This window comes from Pararge aegeria, chromosome Z, assembly GCF_905163445.1.
Source record: "Pararge aegeria chromosome Z, ilParAegt1.1, whole genome shotgun sequence".
Classification (NCBI taxonomy): Eukaryota; Metazoa; Arthropoda; class Insecta; order Lepidoptera; family Nymphalidae; genus Pararge; species Pararge aegeria.
In genome coordinates, this window is record NC_053208.1 from 13,399,863 (window position 1) to 13,407,921 (window position 8,059).

Below are 8,059 nucleotides of genomic sequence, written 5' to 3' on the forward strand. Positions count from 1 at the left end.
TCTAGATTATGCCCCTTTTTACTAACGAAAAAGGCAATGCCTAAGGAAGTAACGCTTAATTAAAGGCATACATTTACCTCTCACCAATAAGTGGCTAAGTGAAAATCCATTGAAAATCCCATGGATTTTCACTTAGCCACTTATATAACCTAATTGGTAAATGATTCTTGCCACAAGGTGTGGTATTTCGTGTTTGTTTTATCATATTTTTAATTTTTCGTTTAAAGTTTAAGGTTATTAAAAAGCCGAATATATATTTTTTTTCATCTGTCAAGTGTCAGGTAACTCGTTACCTAATCATTAATATGGAGGGTAGAGGTAAGGAGAGTCATCTTATATGGGAGAAAAGTTGAAAAAGTGTCCAGTTGTTGCGCTAAATAACAGTTCAAAAATCCTCCACAATGGCGCTGGTGGATGCACAGGGTATGGTATGAATGTAGCAATCGTAGATGAATTGAAGTATGCCGAGTTAAAAAATTTAATGTCATTATCGACTAAAGTAGTTAATTATTGAGGATTTCAACAACTTACGTTGTACAAAATATTGTGGTAAATATAACCGTACTTCCTTGTATCTCCATACCTCCTTGTTTATTTTTCAAGCCTACTCTAACAATATTTATATTTGGCGCTTCTTTTAAGAGTTACCCTGATGCAAATGTGGCGCCATCCTAATTTAATACATTTTGACGACACTTTTTCATATACACAGATGACTCTCCTTACCTCTACCCTCCATAATCATTAAGCACTGTCAATGTCGTTACCGGTAGCCGTAACTTTAGATGGCGCCAAACGTAATTCTAGCCATCATCTAGAGACTAGAGTTGGTGAAACATTTTACTCTCTACATCATCATCACATATCATCATTGTTCTCTACGCCTCAAATCATTAGGTATCAAATTTAAGCGTTTCCTAGCCTTGTGAAAACGGGCATTAAGAATCGTCTCGCTCGAAGGTTCGATGACTTCCAGCCTCCTGAACAAGCCGGTTAACGAGTACATACACCACATTCATACGCTGCGGCAGGTTATACAAAATACTGAAGATTATAACCGATCTCTTTGTGGAGAGAGCGGGTAAACTTGGGCTGTGCTAATGTCACTGCAGAAATACCGAATTGACTACCGGTATATCCAAGTGTTGCAGTGTTTGTACAAAAACGTCAGTATGTAGTATTAGTGAGAGACCAATACAATTGCAGCGTGGGGTGTGACAGGGAGATGTTATCTCCCCGAAACTGTTTACCGCTGCGTTGGAGGACGTCTTTAACCTTCTTGATTGGAACAGACTTGGCATCAACATCAATGTTGAGTACATCAATCAACTGCGGTTTGCCGACGATGCAGTCATACTGGTAGAGACTCTGGGAGACCTTAATACGATGCTCAATTACCTAGCAGAGTGACTGAACAGGTGGGCCTAGAAATGAACAAGAGCAAGACAAGGATTATTTTTAAGTTCCGCTTCAACCAGTCAACTCAAATCGTTGAGAGCACTGCACTCAAAATTGTCGACGAATATCCAATCCAGATCCAGTTGGACAGTTCCAATTTCGAGAAAGAGGTGAACCGCTGAATCTAACTTAGATCGTTCGGAAAACTCCGTGACATCTTCTCATCCAAAATACCTAAAGACTGACTTCGAGCAGTGGGTCTAATACAAAGGCCCAACGGGCGATTCAGAGAGCTATGTTAGGAGTGTATCTACGTGATTAAAGGAGATCTGTAGAACCGGCGCTACGGACATAGCGCAACGAGTCGCGAAGCTGAAGGGCCACATAATTTGAAGAACCGATGGAAGTTGGAGTCCCAAAGTGCTGGAATGGAGACCCCGCACCGGTAAACGCATCGCAAGGAGTCGCTGGACCCTACCACGGCACAAGACCGTATCGATTAAATAAATATTGCTCAAAAAAAGTAATTTCCCTAGTCGTTACATTCACAGTAAGAAGTAATTAACAAAATTTGAAAAAATAATAGACTCTAGCTTAAGCGTACTATAAAAATGTGCACAAAAACAACCTTATATTAAACGATCTGACTAGACTAGAATTGCATAAATATCCCAATAAGTTTTTAAACAGTTAAGCGCTTTAATATAACACCTACCTACTATTATTATTGAAAATACCGCTAGTATCACCCTTACTTTTTTAGTATTGAATAACTGTATAAATTGACCAGTTGAATAATAGTTCGTAAGTTGTCGTTGCCCGTAAGGCGGAGGGCGCCGAGCCCCGCAGGTGTGAATCGTGAGAAATCTTTCCATTCAATATCTAGGATTTGCTTTTAGCTGGCGGAGGGCGAATCGCAATATAGGGGTAACATTCCCACGGCATTGTGCATAACCTTAAGCTAAATAAATATGCATCGTACAAATAATCCTGGCGCTCCCTGATTTATAAAATTGCATAGCTTAATACCTAAGCAGTATGTGTACCTTTACTAACTTTGTTGGAACTTTTATGAACTTTATTTACACGAAAACTTAAAACCTTCTTTATCAACTTGCATTTATAATTAAAACTTTAAAAGATTAAAGTGCGCCCATTCGCTCCTGAATTTAGTAACTTTTTGATAGGTTTTCAATGAGGATCAGACAATCATCGTTGGAACCTACACAAAACAAAAACCCACAATTGGCAGTGCCTATTACATATTATATTTGTATAGATTTGACAAACCGCCACCAGTTAAGAAAACTTTGAAAAGTTACTAAATCTCATTTGAGATTTAGTCCCTCCCTCGCCATCGTCAAGACCTACACCTTTGCTTTCTTCTTTAAACTATGAAGATCTCGAATGCTCTTCCGGCTAGCTTACCACCTTCTATATGAGTACCTACGTACCTTCTTACAAAATTAAAGGCGAAGCGGCAAGCATGAATTATTATAAGTAGTTTCATTTTTACTTTTTTTTCTACCTACTGGAAACAATTAATGTATATTTTAGAAATTTCCACAAACCAGGGTCTTGCGACTTCCTGCAACTCGCTTAGTATTATCTGCTCAGCTGGGTGGGATGTGTTTTCTGGTACTAGTTTGCCGCTCTAGTACCCCTGAAGTCATCCCGTTTATTTGCCAAAACGAATTACCGCTTACCGATTCGTTGAGCATTAACGGGAACTTTAGTTCTCCTAGGGATCGCTTAATTGTTTTATGACCACCGTAGAGAAATCCGACCTTAGATCAATATCAATAACAGTATCGACAATTAGCATGCAAAGATGTTTATGAAATATAGGTACGAGTAAATACATTGAGCCTATGCAGCCGAGACTTCCGTAATAATATTTTTTTTACGGCCGTTTACCGAAGTGGGCAACGACCCTGCTTTTTAAGTCCAAGGCTGTGGGTTCTATTCCCAAAACATAATAATTATTGTGTGAAGAACATGAACATGTATATTAAAAGTTTTTATATGTATTTATTATTCATAAAAATATTTATCAGTCATCTAAGTACCCATACCACAAGCTACGCTTACTTTGGAGCTGGATGGCGATGTGTGTACTTTCGTAGTATATATTTATTTATTTATATATATACTTTATATTGCTTACGGTTTTATATGAGCTTAAGACAATCGTTATGGTGCCTATGGTATGGGTTGGATAGATATCGACCTTTCTCTTTCCTTTTCAAACATTATTCTTCACCATAATTCAGAATAAATGTGTAACCGCAATACCTACATAATTAGGAAAATTATTGTTCGAAGAATTAATAGAGTAGTAGACCGCGTAGCGTTTTAGGTCATGATTTAGTATGCAATATTATGAATTCAAATCTGGTCATGTCAATATAATAATAATTTGCAAAGAAATAATTACTTGAAAGGAGTTGGTAACAGGCATGTTTCACTCCCCCCGCATTTACACCCTTACCAGTCACTAGGCCAGGTGCCACCCGTGAGAACTACGCAGTCAAGATAATTCAAGGTGAGGGGCCATACAACTATACAGTACAACTCGCGCAATTAATCTGTTTTCCTTTATACATTTTTTTACACTTAACCATTTTGCGATGAAAAGCCACGACGGCGGATGGTTGACTTCGAAGCTCTCGGATCATCACTCAAAGTTAACCCAAATGTATAATTTTCAAGACCTGGGATTTACGTTTGGGACTTCCTGTGGAATATAATAGATCGACTTATAAAAAATATTCCTTTTATCAAAAAGTATTTTATTTTGAAGAAGTATTTAGAAAAATACGGTTTTTGTATCTTTAGTAGTAACTGTTTGTAACACTTTTTCAAAAATATCTTGTTGAAATTAAACCTGTCTTGTTCGTGTATTTCAGATACCTACTTTTAGATTAAAATGAAATTGTGTATTAGCTAAATCATTTACCGAGATTGTAGTATTGAGTACACTATTGGTACTTTGGAAAAAACAAAGCAACTTGGCTTATACTCTCCGCGTGTCTTGAACTATTCAGGAACTTTTTGTAAAGAGACCTTTATACCCGCGTGTACAATTTCTAGGCACGAATGTAAAAACCCATATATATTTCACTGCCTCAATTAACAATCTCAATATACATGAGAATAGTTACATAACATCGGAATAGTTATTAATACCTACAGTGTTTTGTCAAACATTAACAGGCTGCTTATCTAATCCGAAAACAATTACACTGCCACTTTACTAAAACAAATTATTATTATTATTCTAACTGCTCTAGCATCAAAAACAAGAATTTTATAACTCTTTAACTGTCGATCTGGCGAAGTAGTGAGCGCTGTGGTATTACAAGTCGGTGGTCCCGGGATCTATTGGGAATATATAATCTAAATTTTATTTTGCCTGGTGGTAGGCTTTGCTTACCACCATTCCGTCATGCAATTTAACATTCCCGTACGAAGTCGCGTAAAAACCGATTAAGGATTCTCGGTTTAACATAGACACAGCAATAACAGCTTAGCCCGCAACCATCTAAGACTGAATCATTGCTTACTACGGGCTGATATTGCGTGACTTGTAGTGGAATAAAAAAATTAAGACACTGTCCACCATTGTAAGTTTTCATGGACTTACCTAAACTAACGTTACGTCCACGTTAGTGGTATTCAATAAGGACCTAACGACAACATCTTCCCATGCATACAAATTTGCCGGATTTACACCAAAGTAAAGTTTGTTGACTTGATTAGTTACACTATTATGATACGATAAATGTATAAGCGAAAGCAGAACGTTTATAAATAAGTACTTACTTAGTTCCAGTAAAAGCAACGTGCTCGCGCGAATGTGTTAAGCTCTTAAGCATAAGCATAGAAATATGCTTGATAAAGGATTAGGAGTATATTTCTACGTTTGCGAACCATAATATTAAACCTTATAGTCCTTAGTAGGATGGTTTGAAAGCTGTAAGATTCATTTACAAAATAACTACTTAGTGTGATTTAAAAAATTGCTTGGAAAATCTCAGACTGTATATCTTTGTGATACGCCATGTCGAAGAAATCTCTACAGTCCGGACTCTTAAATTGCGGTATTCTGTGAAAATGGATCTTTCTAGTTCTACGGTTATGGTTACCTATCACCCCGACAAATGCTATATCTAATAGTTAATTATATAGACCACGCATCGATATATACTTTAGTAAAAAGACCGAGTTCGTACTAGGTAGGTTTCATACCATATGAAGGCGGAGGAAAACCAATGTTTATTTGGGTAAATATAAAAAGCGATCGTAGCCCAGTAAAGCGGTGGCCGAGTTCGAATCCCAGCACGCTAACATTTCTATGTTATGTGCGTTTGAAGTAATTAAAATGTCACTCGCTTCAACGGTGAAGGAAAACATCGTAAAGAAACCTGAATGCCAGAGAGTTTACCATAATGATGTTCTCAAAGGGGCGCGAAGGTCACCAATCCGCACTTGGCCAAATGAACGGCCTAAATCATTCTCATCGTGGGAGGAGACCCGTAGCCTGTAGTGGGCCAGTAAGGGGTCGATATGATGATGATAACTTATCATCAATGGTTACATTACATGATTCAAATATCATGAATATCGAAAAACAACAAGGAAAAACGGTCCCCGTGGTTGCCCTGGCGTAGTCACGGCCTGCAAGTAGTTATTTTCTATATATATATATATATATAAAATAACTACATATATATATATATATATATATATATATAGGCTACTACGACAATACACACTTCGCCATTTACCCCCAGAGTAAGCGTAGCTTGTGTTATGGGTAATAAGATGGCTGATGAATATTTTTATGAATATAATACTCACTTACTATTATGATTTTTACAAGATTTTTTCCGATGGATCAAAGTGTAAATCTGGTGAGGGTGCCGCTATATACGATCCAAATCTTAATAATCATAGAATATTTAAAGTTAGCAATGAGCATATCTTAATATTAACAGCTAAATTAATAGCAATTTTAGAAGCCTTAAAATATATTTTAGGTATTTCCGTCAGGAAAGTAGTTATATTAACGTTAAGGAATTTCTTTAAAGTTTCAGTGGATTCTATCCCATATCGGTCTGAAAGGTAATGAGGAGGCGGATAGACTAGCAAACTTGGCTCACACAAACGGAAAAGATTTTAATATTAAATCTCACTATACCGAAATGTTGCCCAAATACAACAGTATTTGTTTTGAACATTTGAATGAATAATTTAATGAGAGATCGCTTGATAAAGGTATATGGTACAGGACCATTCAATCTGAGCCTCCTCATATACCCTGGTTTATGAATAGTAACATTAGTAGGAATAAGTTAGTTCTAGCATTTAGACTTTGATCTGGGGACATGCCTTTAGGCAAGTTCAAATATCTAATGAGGAAAGTTGATTCTCCCAATTGTGATTTATGTGGTGAGGTAGATGATGTTTTGCACCTACTAATGGCGTGTGTTCGGAATCACAGCTTGCGAGAAACACTAACCTACGAACTGATTATTAATTTTATGAACATTGGCATTTTTAACTCTATTATTAGCGAACCTTTGAGCATTTCGGCAATAAAACTTTATAGATTCGTTGGTGATTCTCTCAAATTGTTGTAGTTTAAGATATATGTTTATTTAGGATTCATATTGTGCGTAACTATGGGCTGACCTGTAGGTAACCTATAAAAGTCCCTTAAATAAATGGATTAAAAAAAAAAATAATTATACTCACTTTTCTGATGCACATGAATGTTTATCAGACACTGATAAACATTCATGTTCATCACATAAACATTTTTCCAGTTGTGGGAATCGAACCCACCGCCTTGGACGCAGAAAGCAGATATATAGAGATATATATATAGATATATCTAAGAACAATAGATTATTTATTGATAACGTTACAATAAAACTTATCATTGAACGGTTTACTGTAAATGCCCGCGTGTAATGGTGCCGAGAATGCTGGCTATACTAGATTATTATAATCATATTTTAATGGGTGTCGAATTAAACTACATTATTTAATTTTTGATACAAATAATAAAACTTAAACTGGACTGATATAGGTACCTAGTTATGCATGTTTGTTGCCTTCTAACAGATAAACCAATGAACTAATTTTGGAAAAATAAGAATAAAAAATTCGCGATAATTTTTTTAATTCTGAAATTCTACGTGATCAAGGTACGTGCCCTTAAATCTACAGGTATAATTATTTTTAAAATATAAGTGGATGAACCGAATAACAATAACAGCAAATGGCCGCAACCTCTTCCCTGATAAGCCATTAGACAAGCTACAGGAATATTCAAAATATGAACTTAGTATTTACTCTTAAAACAATCAACTTTAGAGGAAATATTGTAAAAACATTTATGCAGTCACCTTAAAAACTAAAGTATAGGTAGTTCGTTCGCTCAAGTAGCTTGCGTGCTTTGAAAAGCACCGGCTGATGCTGAAAGGCCGCCAAGGTTGCGCCGCAATTCTTCGTATTTTGACGTTTCGTTTTTTTACCTAATACTTCATTAATAAGATTAATTTTTGTACCTCCTACGTTGCTTTTCAAGGTGTACCTCCTCCAGTGTCTTACGCGTTTTACCTGTATGCAGTAGCATGCACTTCATACATTT